The sequence below is a fragment of the Falco naumanni genome, chromosome 3 (assembly GCF_017639655.2).
Source record: "Falco naumanni isolate bFalNau1 chromosome 3, bFalNau1.pat, whole genome shotgun sequence".
NCBI classification, from domain to species: Eukaryota; Metazoa; Chordata; class Aves; order Falconiformes; family Falconidae; genus Falco; species Falco naumanni.
Window position 1 is genome coordinate 114,327,937 of NC_054056.1, and position 15,389 is coordinate 114,343,325.

General features: G+C 39.8%; 1 long non-coding RNA gene across 1 annotated transcript; it reads right to left on the reverse strand.

Annotated features, from left to right (window-relative positions):
* Window positions 1-772: 772 nt before the first annotated feature.
* On the reverse strand, window positions 773-15,076 carry LOC121084537. The gene is made up of 3 exons (XR_005826766.1): window positions 15,002-15,076; window positions 12,625-12,627; window positions 773-785 (listed from the first exon to the last, which is right to left on the reverse strand). It is a non-coding gene; the product is annotated as an uncharacterized LOC121084537 (long non-coding RNA).
* Window positions 15,077-15,389: the final 313 nt, after the last annotated feature.

The window sequence follows — 15,389 nt, forward strand, 5'->3', positions numbered from 1 at the left end:
CAGTGTTTAACTTCAGGTATGTTACCAGCACTTAATGAGAACTATTTGTAGAGTTTCATGAAAGACAGAGATCAGTTCTTCACAAGACATCTTTATCAAATCATTAGGTTCTGTGGTTTAAACCAGGACCTCACTAATTAGGTTGTAGCCTCAAATGGGTCTGTCACCTCAGACTGTCTTCCATCACCATTAACATGCTATTTGAAAAAAATCTGTAATGTTAAGGTGCTCGAGTTTGGACTTCCCTGATATTTAACTGGTAAAGTGTCATTCTTTAAGTGCTTTCAATGATGTGTATAGTAATTACATAACTGCATATACCTGAGGTAAATACGTTTTAAATGAACAGTGTATACCCAATAATATTTTCAGCAATATAATTAGAACTGTCACAATGTTTTCAGGTGTGACCTGTTCTCATCATGCATCTCTGTTATGAGAATTACCATACATAAAACATTCTGGGAACACAAGCATGTAAGAGAAAAAGCATTAATGTTATAGAGGAAGAATGCTTCTGGAAGGGTTCCTGTTAGAAGGACATGCAATGAAGTGCACAAAAAAAGATATGAGCAGTTACAGTTGTTACTTATTTCTGAAGGACCCTTTCACAAAAGGCATAGAAAGCAATGGGTGAAAAAGATACAGGTTCATCGCTTGGTAGGCTAGGCAAACAACATAGATCAGAACGTAATGGGAAGGGAGTCCTTCTCCTTGTTTAGAAAACTAAAGCAGTAACTCCCCAATGGTTCATCAGCTTCCTGCCATCCCAAAGCTGATGTTGGCTCTAGTGATCTAGGTCCAGCCTAGCTGTGATGTCAAGCAGTAACAACAGTATCATCTGGAGAGGGACTGTTTGCAGATGTTCAAGAAACAACGGCTAAGGGGGCAGTCCTTTGCAGATAGCCACATAATGATCATCAGGCTTGGTCGGTACTAGAGAACTCTGTTCACCAGATGCATGAAAATGCATGATTTACCAGCTGTCACTGAACAAATCTTAAAGTACAGGCAGGAATCGGAGCTCACCAGAATTTACTAATTATACCAAATTGAATAGGTAAACTTTTCTTTGGCAGTATTTTCAAATAGTTAACAATGGTTCACAGATCTGACACCCAATTTCAGACACACTGATAGTAAGGTCCCATTTAATATTTGAATTATTTATCATTCAAGAAACTACAATTCTATGGTATTCTTAGGTGACACCTATGAAGGATCTATATTCTGATCACCATAGTACGTGTATCACATTTACATTTAAATTGTCTTTCACTCTGTAGTTTGAGTACTTCAGAGGCAGAAAATCCTAGTAATCTTATTAAGTTCTCAAACAGAGCTCAAGCTTATCTTTGTGTTTTCCTGAAAGAAAATACCAATACCTGGCGTCTCTACCAAGGCATTTGTAAAGCCACATTATTCTTTAGCCAGCTAGGCACAACGTCATGCCTATTATCTGCCCCATTCTAAACCAGGGCAGGACCTTCTACCTGGTTTCTGGCACAGAAAAGCAGCTAAGCCTCCAAGTCATTCAAAATACTATTGTTCTGAGCATCAGATGACCTAGATCCCCTGGCTTGTAAACTGGGAAAGCAAGCTGTTTATAACCAACAAAAAGATATCTTTAAAGACAACAACATGCTCATTTTCTGAGAAAAAGATGGGATCCTGCATATTTGTTGACATTAAATCTTCAGCAAAGCACACAGGGTGTGACAGGCAATCAATATTCCAATACCTGAAGGAAAGCCACCAGATACCAATGAAATACATGTTTTTATTTCTATACAGCATCTTTTCTCGCCTTAAAAGTCAGTCTAGAGTTCAAGTTTTCACCCCAGATAATTCTCAGATATTATTTTCTTTCAGCTTATTGTCTCGGGTTTTCAAGCAGCGAGCTATACTAATCAGGTACAGTTAAATGCTTCAATGTATCTGCAATGCTTACCTCACCTGTCACATAACCAGCTCTGGTGACATGCACCATAATATCCTCCTGAACAATTTCTTCCTTTCTATGCTTCTTGCCATGGCGTTCCTCATCCACTTCCAAGCAAAGTACAGAGTCACAGTAGCAACTCCCCAGGGGCAGTTAGGGCACGGTGGTCTACACTTATTAATATAGTATGGATTTGTTCAAGACTTATGGGGGGGAGGGGTGTCTTAAATCACTAAGTTTTCGCTATAAAGAGTAATGCATTCACCATTTCAGGAAAGTGGAAATGACTGCCAATTGCTCGTACATGCAGATATTTCATTTCTGCTTGTGTCGTGGTATGCTATCACATAGCTACACTGCTGTGTTTAAAACAAACATCTGCTGCAATGCCCTGTTCAGCAGGGAACAATTTAAAGATGGTAGATGAACCACATATCAGGGTTCAGGAGAGAAGCTTCCTGAGGGAAAGTTGTTCCATAACTGCTTATTGCAGGATTAATTCCTGCCTCTGTCCTAACTGGTTATTGCTGATAACTGGATATGAGGCTTAAAGGTTTTCTGGCATGAGTTTAACCACCTGCTTGCTGCTGCCTTGAACAGAAGCCCAAGCTTTCTTCAGCACTGTTCTGAGCTTTCACAGTCTGCACAAGTGCTAGCTTTCAGAAGCCTTCTACTACTAATTGTCCTATTATTTCTACTGACTTACAGGTATCTATACTACCTGAGTGAAGTAGGTAGTACGAGTAGTATATTACCTAGATTCTCTGGTTGTAGTATTTGTTAGTTACTTCATATAGTTTCACTTTCATACTGCACCTCACTTTTGCTACTTCTGGCATTCAGGATATATGCCCTATATCAGCTCTTCACTGTTCCCTTAACTCCTTTTGAAAACATGGAGGGGAAATTTTAATTAAAAAAAACACAAAACCTGCCTGGACAGAATACCGAGAAGCATACTGTAATATAACTGGGTAAAAACAGCAATAAGAAAGCTTGAAAAATTTAGCCCAAAGGCTGAGAGGCCAGCAACAACAGAGCAAGACCATCTCTAGTGTTTGCCAATGATCTTGCAGTTGAAATGGCACCAACAACCAGCATTTGGTGCTTGGGAGGTTTGGCATGTAGATGACAGTAATGGAGTCTAAATGTGGTGTATCTTGGTGTTTTTAAAGAGACTTGATGGTGTTCTTGGAAAAGCAGGGCAAATAGATCAAGATCATGACCTTCACTGTATGCTCCAAGAGAAGCAATATATTTAGAAGAGAACAGTGGACTTGCACAGCAGTAAGGCTGTAATAAGGTAACACAAGTAATTATATTGGTGTCTTGCAGCAAGTAGTGTATTTACCCACAGCAAGTCTCCCTTGTCTGATCAGCACATTGCTTGCTTTCGCTGTCAAATATGCCCTACCCCCACCAGCATGAAATTGCTATAACAATGCATAAAGATGACTGTTTACTAAGCTTGTAAAATATTATTATAGGGAGATGCTAGGGTACAATTTAAGGAGGCGTATTACTAACCAGTTCAGCTTCAATGATTTGAACACTTAATCACCGCTGGTCCTAAATACTATGAAATTGAGATAAATTAGAGCAGAGAATCCAATGTGTTTTATAAACATCAAAGGATACTGTCATAACCCGAAACTTTCCAGGTAGCAATATAAAAGTGAGGGAATTAAAATCTTGGACCTGAATACTGGCAAGAAGAAAGTATTAGGAAATCATTTTGAATGACATCAAAATTCTAGTTCAAGACTAATACCAATTTATGATCAGCATACTAGTAATTATATTAAAGGTATAGTTGCACTTCCTCATTAAATATATTCCAAAACCAATGCATACAAGATCGTCACTATAATCTTGAAACCAAGTAGTTATTCAGTTGATCAAAGACTCTGCATCAGTATAGAGCAGCACACTTCCCTTGGGTTTCTACACTTGACAGCATCCTTATCATGATTATAGTTCTAGTGTCTGTTTCTCTTCAGATTTATTTTCTTTTACCTGTGCTTGTAAAGTACAATGGAAGACAGACTTTTAAAAAGCAATATGTAAAGATGTTCTTCCTGTGAAGTGAATGACTCAAATTATTTATAGCTCTCTTCAGAGCCAGTATCTCCATGTTACTGCATCACTAAAAAATTTAAAAACGTACAATGAGAGAACAACCACTTTCAATTTTAGTTTTACAAATGGAAGATGCTTCAAAATTTGTAAAACCACTATCGACTCTACAAGACAGTTTCATACTCAGTTGAATCTTTAATACAGAAAATTTGCTTTTGATTTTGGAATTCCGTTTGCACAAACTAACAACTGCTCTGCTTTAAAAAAGTTGATCATTACCACCATCTTTAACTTTACTTCACATAAGTTCCAATTTTAGAAAAATATTATTAGAGATGCTCAGTTATTTCATATCTATTTTTGCATATGCTTCTAGTCTGTCATGACTCCCCAGTTAAATGAATTTCCTTTCACTGACAATTACCTACAGAGTCCTGGTAAAGCTTAACACTGTCAATTTCTGCATAACATTGGTTGAGGTAAATATACATGCAAAACCATAAGAACTGTTTAAATAATTTAGTTATGTTAGTTTCTTTGCATCTCTTCATGAAGTTGCTGGAAATTACTGTAAAATTACCATGTTTGGAACTTTTTGTTGTGTTATCATAGTGTCCATCCCCCCTTCCTCCCCCCAAAAAAAACCCTAAAATACAACAACAACAAAACAACCAAAAAACCCCAAAACCCCAACCAACCAAAAGCCAACCTGTAAGCATCCAGAAATGAGAATCAAAAGAATGTCTTAGACAGACCATGAAGGATAAATAAAATTTTTATTCATCTAATTAGTACAGATGATAAAGCTGAAAACCTTAAAGGTTAAGGCAACTTCAGGGCCAGCTGCTAAAGTTAAAGGGGAATTAAATTTCAGACTTATTAAAGCTCCCATCCAAAGAGTTACTTGAGCCACTTACTTTCTTAAAGTTACTGATATAGTAGTCCTCATATCAGTTTTACATTAGCACGAGTTATTGTGCTTTCCTCCTGTCTCTTTTCAAGTACATAAGACTGTTTTGTACATACGGTATCTTTATAACAGATTTTCATATATCTTTGATGAAATATTCTGCTGTCTGACCACCACCGTGCCATTTCTGGGACAACTCTGATGTTTTGTTTTTGAAGAAATGCCTCAGCAACTACATTCAAGCGGCAATCAAAAAACATGCAAAACCTTTCATTAAATCAAATTTCTCTACTTCACAAGCCAAGAACTTATACAGCCTGCGGAGTGTTTCTCTGTTGTTCTTTCCGTGAATTTTTTTAATGCTGAAATACCATGTATTATCACCAAGACATACCTAGTAGACTTCATTCCAGTACATATCCCAAAGAAGAAAAGTAACCAGCAGTAGTAATTATCTGCGCCACCAAAAAAATTACTAGCCTTAGGACTATACCCTATTTTGCAGTGTCCTGCAGAAACAGTATGTGAAAACCAGCAATTCTCTTAAGAGCTTCCAGACATATTTTAAGGCAAGAACCAGTGGACAGATGCTGTTACAAACCCTCGATTCCCACAGTCTGTAACTTCTCACCAGCAAACACTTTGGTTAGAAACACAATAAATAGTAGCGTAGACCACTTTTGTCACCAGGCATAGTTAAAACATACCATGCTATCTTATCTGCCCACCAGAAAGCTCTGGAAAGACCATAGCAGCACAAACCAAATCCAGTCTCAGTTACAGCTTTTCTACAACATCTCACACAGGCTTCTCAGTCGTTAACAAACTTCACTGCCTCATCAGGCTACATAGCCCCCAAAAATTTTTATTTTACTTATTTCTACTAAAAGGCTGCAAGCTTTACATTAACATGACAGCACAGGATCTTCGCATCTTACCTGGGTCTGCGGTGGCCTCAGCAGCGCTACTCCCTGAGGGAGGACCCTGTTGCGGGTACCAAACTTGCAGCAGAGCACAGTTGCACAGGACCTGGGCAGGGCAGGCAGAACCATGTGCTGATAAGTGCCACATGTGTCAAGGTCAGGAGTCAGGTCCAGGTTTTGTCCAAAGCATCAAGTTCAGCGCAACAGGAAATAGCCAGAGTCAGGGGTTAGAGACACAGCAACAGCATAGGTCAAGGTCTAAGCTGGAGCTAAAAGCAAGACTGAAAATAGATCACCTACAACACAGCTTAGAAAAGAAATAGGTCTCCAGGCATGATCTTAAATAGAGCTCCTGGAACGACAGAGAAAGGATATGTGTGTGAGGGTCTGTTCCAGGTGAGGCTAGTCAGGGTAATTCAGATCAATAAAGGCACTCAGGACCCTTACATCTTTTGTGTTAATTGGGGTTTAAGGAGGCTACTCTGTGACTTTCAAGCTCCAGCTGGGAACCAATGAAAAGAAAGCAGACCAGCAACAAAACATTAAAAAAAAAGAAAAAAAACAAAACAAACAAACCTTAAGTTGCTCTCAAGATCAAGGAAGATACACATTTCTACCTCTTCCATTGTTAGCATTATGTACTAGCTGATGGAGAATTTGGGGCTGGTGAGGTGATAGTAGTGTCTTAGCATAAACTCTTGCCTTTTCTGTTTGAGGAAGGCTAATACTTTTTACCTCAAGACCCAAAAGGATATTGGAAGAGGAAGCATAGTGCTAAAAAAAAAAAAAAAGACATACCCTAGAAAGTTTATGCATATTAATCTTAACTGTACTATTAGTAAATGTTGTATCAGTTAACTGGACAAGTAGCAACTTCATGTTACATTTTGATTAGTCTAACAATAAAATCCTAGTTTCATGTACAACATGTACTGCTTTTTTGCTCTTAACAGGATTTCAAGTGTGAAAATCAGTAATAGAATATTCTTCCTCAAAGTAGCTCTATTTAAATAACTTTGCCTTACAGATTAATTTACATAAACCTAGTTGAAACAGGGCTTTCTTTTTCTCACTATTTTTTCCTGTTAACTTGATATTTAATCACTTTAGTATATTTTTGTAACCAGCAATATATCTTGCTGTTATACCACCAAGTTTATTTCTGCATTTTTTTTCCCAAAGGCAATTAAGGAGGTTAGGTGTAATTTACATAACCTTATCCTAAGACTGTTGGTAGGGATGATTAGAATATGAAGATGCTAGGGTGCATGCAGTGAGGGAGGGCACCAAGTAATTTCTGAAGACTTTAAATGATATTTCAGATTTATATTCATTCAGAGGGAAGAATAAATTGTTTACAGCAATCCTACATCTGCATCTTACAGCAAGATACAATGCTAAAGCTTTTAAAAGGGTGTGCTTTTGGGGCCCCTGACAGTTTGGACAAAAGAGGAAATATATTCTTAGATAATTCAGATTAGTCTCATAGATAATATTACTAACAAGTTAGCTAAGATTGCAAGGTCAAGGTGTCAATTTATTAATGCATTATGTGATAGCAGTAATTACATAGCTTTAATCCCACTGACCATCAAGATCGCTCTGCATCAGACTAAAATAAATAGGTGGAATGCTACCTGCTATGCAAATCTGCTCTGAATCTTCTTGCTACAAAGACCATTCAGTACTAAAATCCTTCGGTAAGCAAAGTAGCGTGTATTTTTCATCATGATGGCCTTAAAAGATTTTTCTCAGCATGCAAACAAATTAAAAAGCCCATTCGCAAAAACTGAGTAAGGCAGCCTCACAGTAAAATAACAGCTGAATTGTCAAAAGAAAAGGTTTGTCAAGGAAGCATTTTAATCTGGATTTGTTCATCTTTCCCCTTGTATGTATACCACGGAAGCCCTTACCAACAGAGACTAGATCTGAGACAGCTGCACTTCGAGACACTGTGGCTCATGCCAGACCCTCACATCTATTTCTGTACAGTGAGACATGTTTTCTGGAGATGGCATGTGTCATTTTCAAGCAATTATCCAACTACTGTACCTCAACCAGTGATGCAGGGCGTCACGACGCACACTAGCTCACAAAGGGGTTTGGGCAAGTTGTGATTTGATGACTTAGGCAACATCACCTGCTGTTGTTTTGGCAAGAACAGTACTCACAGATTTCCATTTCCAGTTGCAAGAAGTTTTTTTTCTTTGATGAGATCTCTCCATCATTAAGTTTTCTGAGCTACAAAACAATGACTGAGGGGAGACTCAGACTGCACTGCAGGCCTGGGCCAGCCAAGTGATCTTGGAATTTTAGATTAATAAGGGTGCTTTACTGGATGTCTGATGGGATTTACTTCAGAACATACTGCTTCAGTATAGATAGGTGACAATTACATTCTTCATGCAGAAACACGTGGTCATCTCCATACAGAAGCTTACCATCTCCAGCTCTCACTAACTAGATGTGTATAGGTTGATCATGCATTATACAGGTGTGTATCACCATCAAAAAGACTTCTTTATATGTTATGAAACTTCTCAGTCCTCCAGACATTTTAGTGGAAGACTTTGTAAACATTAAATGCTCCATCTGCATCACAGCAGCTCATACAACCTTCAGTTCTCTGTCAGGTCTTGATCACCAGTACTGGTGTGTGATGACATTCTGCAAGCAGCGGCCTTTCTGACCAGCTACATACAGAACTGCCTCTACAGAGAAATCCTTAATTTAGGATTAAGAAAAACATACTTTATACTTTCAGTGGAAAAGATGAAAAATGCCATAAAATGTACATATAAGAAAGCTAAACAAAATATAGCATGAGAAGGCAAAGACGTAGAGTTTTCTATTCAGATGACACGGAACTACCATTCCATCTTTACTACTTCTATGCCTATGGGCCAATCATTTAAAATAATAACCAGGTTTTCTCATGTCAAGATGCTATTTTTTGATTAAGATTTCTTCTGTGCAGTACGCAGTTGTCAACTCCTAATGTTATTGAAATTCCAGTGTTGTATGGACTTTAAGCTCCAGTTCCCCCAGTGATGCAATTATAGAAGAAAATCTGGGATTCATTTTAGGAGTTCCTAGTGCTCACAGCTTTGGAGAAAGGAAGGACAAAAGTAACTCAAATATGCTCTAAAACATCTGAGGGCAAATGACTAATAAAAATGAATAAAATTTGTTTGAAAACCATTACATTTATGTCACTTATTATTTTTGCCTGTGCCATGCTCAGTTTATGAGCTTTGCATACCTGAGGTACTGACTAGTACATAAAAGACAAGGGCAATATTCAGCTGCACAGGAAACTTTAATCTATGCCCTGAGAGCTTTGAAATAACTACAGACTATAAACAGAAGTGTCTGTACCTCGAAAATTCTATGCAAACATTGTGCACTCTTCTTGTACCTTCTACTCTTTTTAAAAGGGTAATTACCTGATTATTTGGGATTGAAGTCTAGAGCAAAAACAGCAGCACAAACCCACCCTCCTTCACACAGCTATGTTGTATTTCCCTCTTTTCAGTCATTTAGAACTTTAAAAAGAATATTAAATTTACATTTTTCTACTTACAGCATGGAAACATTTAGCTGCTCTAATGATGTATGGAGTCTGAAAATACATGTGTACATATATATGTACATGTGCACACATAAACCATTTCTTTGTCACCAGAAAGGGAATAAGTTTCAGTTTATAGCCTCCTATTTCTGTGCATCCTGAAGCCATAGACTATTTTTTACATCAAAAGTAAAAATAAACTTGACCTTGTTTTCTCACCTTGACTGTGCTATTTTAGTTAAGGGAACAGTACATTCAAGACAGACACAGCCTAATATGATTGCCCTTGACATAAGCTGTCATCAAAGAGAAGCTGATTTTGCACATCTAGCTTTAATGATAATGTTCCCATACATGAAGAAGAATCTTAATAAGATGGTACTACCTTCTTTTTCACTATTTTGTTTCCTAAAGACCACCTCTTTTATGACAATTGAAATCTCTTTGGCAGAATGAATATATGGTACAGTAGCTTTATCGGGTTTGTTCTCAATTGTTACTTATCATTGTTGTCGTTACCATTACTATTATCTTTATTTATTTATTTATTTATTCCATCCAACCCAAAGGAGCTTTGGTTGTCTCTCTCACACTGTTCTAGCATGGAAATTGCAAGCTCCAGCATTGGGGTTTGTCTTTCCCCTCCACCATTTTTAGTAAAATGGATGATTTTTGCTTGTAGCTTGACACCATGGGAGTGTTTACCTACTTTTTGTTATAACCAATTCACTGACTAACAGAATCACGGAAAAAGTTCTTTTTACAATAAAAACAGCCTCCTTAGTAGATCTTTTGCCATTGCATAAAAATAAAAAAAATACTTTATTAAAGTTTGGTAGTTTATATGTGGGGTCTGCTGCAGTGGATTGCATTATGGATATCTGTAACAAATCCTACTCTTGGGCAGCCTTGGCATGTGCCAATAATCCTCTGATTAATTTTTATTGTTTCAGTTTTATCTTCACTGACCTTGGTGTGATGAGGGTTTACACTGCACACTGAAGACACTTATACTGAACTTACTCCTGTGGTTTTAGAGTTGAGTCCAGCAGCTGGTAATACTCTCCTGATAATCCCAAAGGCTTCACTGTGGACACTGACATTGGGCATGTACCCAAAGAAAAACAGCTGTTCTTGTAACTTAAAAATACAGAAATATTAATTGGATTCCAGCTGAAAACTAATATTTTGGAATTAAAATGGTAGGAAATAAATCCAGACCATTTGCAGTAATTTCTCTCATTTGACTGCTGCTTTCAGAAGCTAGTTTTCAACAAGATCCCCAAATCATTTTCAAAAAGACATTATTGTATGTGTGTATCTCAGTTTCCTAGTATACTATTAATAGGGAAAATTCAAGCTGGTAAGTAGAAACTTTGCCTTTTACACTGCAGTGTCATTTAGATGGATCTGCAAACCTTTCAAGAATGAATGTTAAACATGTATGTAACACAAATGATGTAAAATTAGGCACGAGCTTCTTGAACCCTTACTACCAACACCTTATGTAGGCTACCTGCAGTGACCTCAGTCACACTTTCTTCCAGAGTCTTATTACTCGCATACATTTTGGACATCAAGTCATTCATACCGGGTTCAATATATTCTGCCATCAGTCATAAGTTTGTTATTGTTCTTATGTCTGCTTAACTGCAATTGTTCAAAATACTGCCAAATTCTTCTTAACAACCCATTGAAAACTGCGTTGTTTCACAGAAGTTTTTAACTTAACACTTTAGGACTGGTCTGTACGGACCAGTGCAAGGTAAGAAAGATGGATGTAAGTCAAGATCTGAACTAATGAACATTGTTCCAAGTCCCATACATGAAGTCCTGCTGAAAGTTTAACTTAATCTCAAAATCACACTAGTGGCTAAATCCACAACATGCAAATTGGAGCTGTCTCATATCAGGCCTGCTCAGTGCCCACAGAGAAGACAGTTTGGTCTACCTTTGTTCATTGGGATCGCACGTGGCAGTAAAAGAACAGCCCAATGCATTTATAACTATGATACTCATAGCTATGAATAACAGTTGCATTCACAAGATGAACTTCATTACTCTGGCAATTCTTTAGAGCATCTAAATCTACAAATAGGTAATACCTTTTGTTGGGGTATATTCTGACAATCTGCTAAACTGATCAAGCTCTGAAACGTTTTAGTGTATTCACCTTATAACCTAAGGGCAAAGAAAAAGGCATTGGACAGATCCAGACCCTATAAAGTCACATATCAAAGTCCTAGAAAGCAATCCAGATGACACATTCTTCATAATTTCCTAACTCTTTATAAAAGTGTCAAAAAAAAAAAAAAATTGCCTTCATGAGCTGACAGAAATTCTCCATTCACCTAAATCTCCAGATCTCAAATCTCCCATTTCCTGAGTGCTCTAACTGCTAATGGATATGGAGAATACCACCACTGCCATCGCTGCTGCATGCTGCTGTTCTTGTCAGTGCTTGTCATACATCCAAGGAAAGGCAGAGCATAGTGAAGGTTGGAAAACGGGTGCAGAGGAAATGAGACAGGGTCTGGTGTTTACATTTTCCTGTAGCATCCCACTCGGTACACAGGCTTTCTAAGCTGTTGGTTTTTTGATGAGCAGATGTTCTAAAAATTCCTCTTTCTCTTCTTCTTTGTTCATATACACTATTACTATATCAGGGTGGGGTTGGGTTTTTTTTCAGTTTTCTAGTTAGGTACACATTTTTTCACAGGAATCTAAGACTAATACTATATGAAATTTTTTAGCAAAAAATCCAGTAGCTCCACATGAAGTGTCTGTTTGGTAAGACAGCCTATCTATTCAGTCCATAGGAAATTATGTTGGCAGACATTCTTTTGGGACAGAATAATTTTTTGTTACTTATACTAAATTATGTCTTGCACTTACTTTAATAGGCATTTATATCAAATACATAAATCCTGACTTATTAGTGTTCCCAGCTCCTGTGCAATAAAACTGTCCTAACTAAATTTTACACTGTTTTATAAAGAGTATTTCTCAGTTGGTGTATTTCAATTTCAAGCAAGTCTGGCTCTTGTACTCAATTTGCCATGGTCCTGAAAACTCTCTTGTTGCCATAATGCCATGTCCTATAAATCCACAGTGGAAAACTAGTTATTGTAGACAAGATACTGTGTTACTTCTAGTATCTTTATTCTGCTAGCTTGTAAATTCTAAGATTTCAGATTACAGCCTATGAAAGAACAGAATTTCATGCTCACACCATCCCATCCAACGGGGGAATAAGCCAGGTCAACCAGAACAGTGGCATATGTTCCTTAGCTGGCTCCCAAGATGAGTACCAGAAATCCAAACATCTCAAGGGTGTGCGTAGTTATGATAGATCCTCTTGCGCCCTGCCTGGGAAACCTGCATGCTCGGTTACCTCTCTGAACTGCCTGTACACCAATGCACGCAGCATGGGGAATAAACAGGGAGAATTACAGATCTGTGTGTGGTCGCAGGGCCGTGACCTCATTGCAGTTATAGAGATGCGGTAGGATAGCTCGAATGACTGGAATGCTGTCATGGATGCCTACAGACTTTTTAGGAAAAACGGGCCAGCAAGGCAAGGTGGTGGAGTCACTCTTTATGTGAGAAAGCAGCTGGAATGTATCGAGCTCTGCCTAGGTGTGGATACAGAACAAGACCTTATGGGTAAGGAGTAAGGGGCAGGCTAACATGGGTGGCACTGTCATGGGTGTTTACTACTACAGGCCACCTGATCAGGAAGAGGAAGTCAATGAGGCCTTCTACAGACAGCTGGAAGTAGCCTCATGATGACAGGCCCTGGTTCTCATGGGGGACTTCAACCTCCCAGTATCTGCTGGAAAGACAACATAGGTAGGCACACACAATCCAGGGGGTTCCTGCAGACAATTCATGATAACTTTTTGATACAGGTCATGGAGGAGCCAACGAGGCAAGGTGCACTGCTGTGCCTTGTACTAACAAACAAAGAAGGACTGGTTGGGGATGTGAAGGCTGAGGGCAGCCTTGGCTGCAGTGACCACAAGATGGTGGAATTCAGGACCCTGTGTGGAGGAAGCAGGGCAATAAGTAGGGTTGCAGCTCTTGACTTCAAGAGAGCTAACTTTGGCCTCTTCAAGGACCTATTTAGAGAAATCCCATGGGATATGGCTCTGGCAGGTAGGGAGTCCAAGACAGCTGGCTAAAATTCAAGCATCACTTCCTCCAAGCTCGAGATATGCAACACTATGAGTAAGAAATAAAGCAAAAAGGGCAGGATACCTCCACGGATGAGTAAGAAGCTTCTAGCAAAACTCATACAGAAGAGGGAAGTTTACAGAATGTAGACAAAGGGACAGGAGAAGGTGGACTTCTGAATGCCTTCTTTGCTTCAGTCTTTACTGCCAAGGCCATCCCTCTGGAATCCCAGACCCTGGAGGCAAGAGACAGAGTGTAGAGAAAGGAAGACTTTCCCTTGGTTGAGGAGGATTGGGCTAGAGATCATTTAGGCAAACTTGACATCCACAAATCCATGGGCCTAGATGGGATGCACCTGAGTGCTGAGGAAGCTGGCAGGTGTTATTGCTAAGCCACTTTCCATCATCACTGAAAGGACATGGAGGACAGGAGAGGTGCCAGAGGACTGGAGGAAAGACATTGTCACTCCAGCCTTCAAGAAGGGCAAGAAGAGGGACCCAGGAAACTACAGGCCAGTCAGCCTCACCTCCATCCCTCAAAAGGTGATGGAACAGCTCATCCTGGAGGTCATCTCCAGGCATGTGGAGGAAAGAAGACTATCATCAGTAGTAGTCAACATGGATTCACCAAGGGAAAATTATGCCTGAACAATCCAATAGCTTTCTATGATGCAATGTCTGGCTGGGTAGATGAGGTGAGAGCGGTGGATGTTGTCTACCTTGACCTCAGTAAGGCTTTTGACACTCTCATAACATCCTCCTAGGTAAGTTCAGGAAGTGTGGATTAGATGAGGGGACAGTGAGGTGGATTGGGAACTGGCTGAATGGCAGAGCTCAGAGGGCTGTGATCAGCGGTGCAGAGTGTAACTAGAGGCCTGTAACTGTCGGTGTTCCCCAGGGGTCAGTACTGGGTCCAGTCTGGTTCAACTTAGTCGTCGATGACCTGGATGAAGGGACAGAGTGTACCCTCAGCAGGTTTGCTGATGATACAAAACTGAGAGGAGTGGCTGATAGACCAGAGGGTGAGAGCTGGGCAGGCTGGAGAGTTGGGTGGAGAGGAACCTAATGAATTTCAACAAGGGCAAATATAAGGTCCTGCACCTGGGGAGAAACAACCCCCTGCACCAGTACAGGCTGGGGCTGACCTGATGGAAGGCAGCTCTGCGGAGGACTTGAGCGTTCTGGTGGACAGCAAGTTGCCCCTGAGCCAGCAGTGTGTCCTTGTGGCCAAGAAGGCCAATGGGATCCTGGGGTGCACTAGGAGGAGTGTGGCCAGCAGGTCCAGGGAGGTTATCCTGCCCCTCTGCTCTGCCCTGGTGAGGCCACATCTGGAGTGCTGGGCACAGGGACAGGGGACTGCTGGAAAGGGACCAGTGAATGGCTGTATAATGATTAGGGGACTGGAGCTCTCCCTTATGAGGGAAGTCTAAGAAAGCTGGGCCTGTTTAGCCTGGAGAAGAGAAGATTGAGAGGGGATCTTATCAAGGCATACAAGTATCTTCAAGATGGATTTCAAGAGGGTGGTGCCCAGTGACAGGACAAGGGGAAATGGGTGCAAACTGCAACACAGGAAGTTCCATCTGAATGAGGAAAAAAATCTATACTTTGAGGGTGACAGCACTGGAAGAAGCTGGTCAGAGAGGTTGTGGAGTCTCCTTCTCTGAAGACATTCAAAACTCGTCTGGACGTGGTGCTATGCAACCTGCTTTAGCAGGAGGTCAGACCAAATGGTCTCTGAAAGTCCCTTCCAAGACCAACTGTTCTGTGATTCTGTGATTAAAGTCTAGAT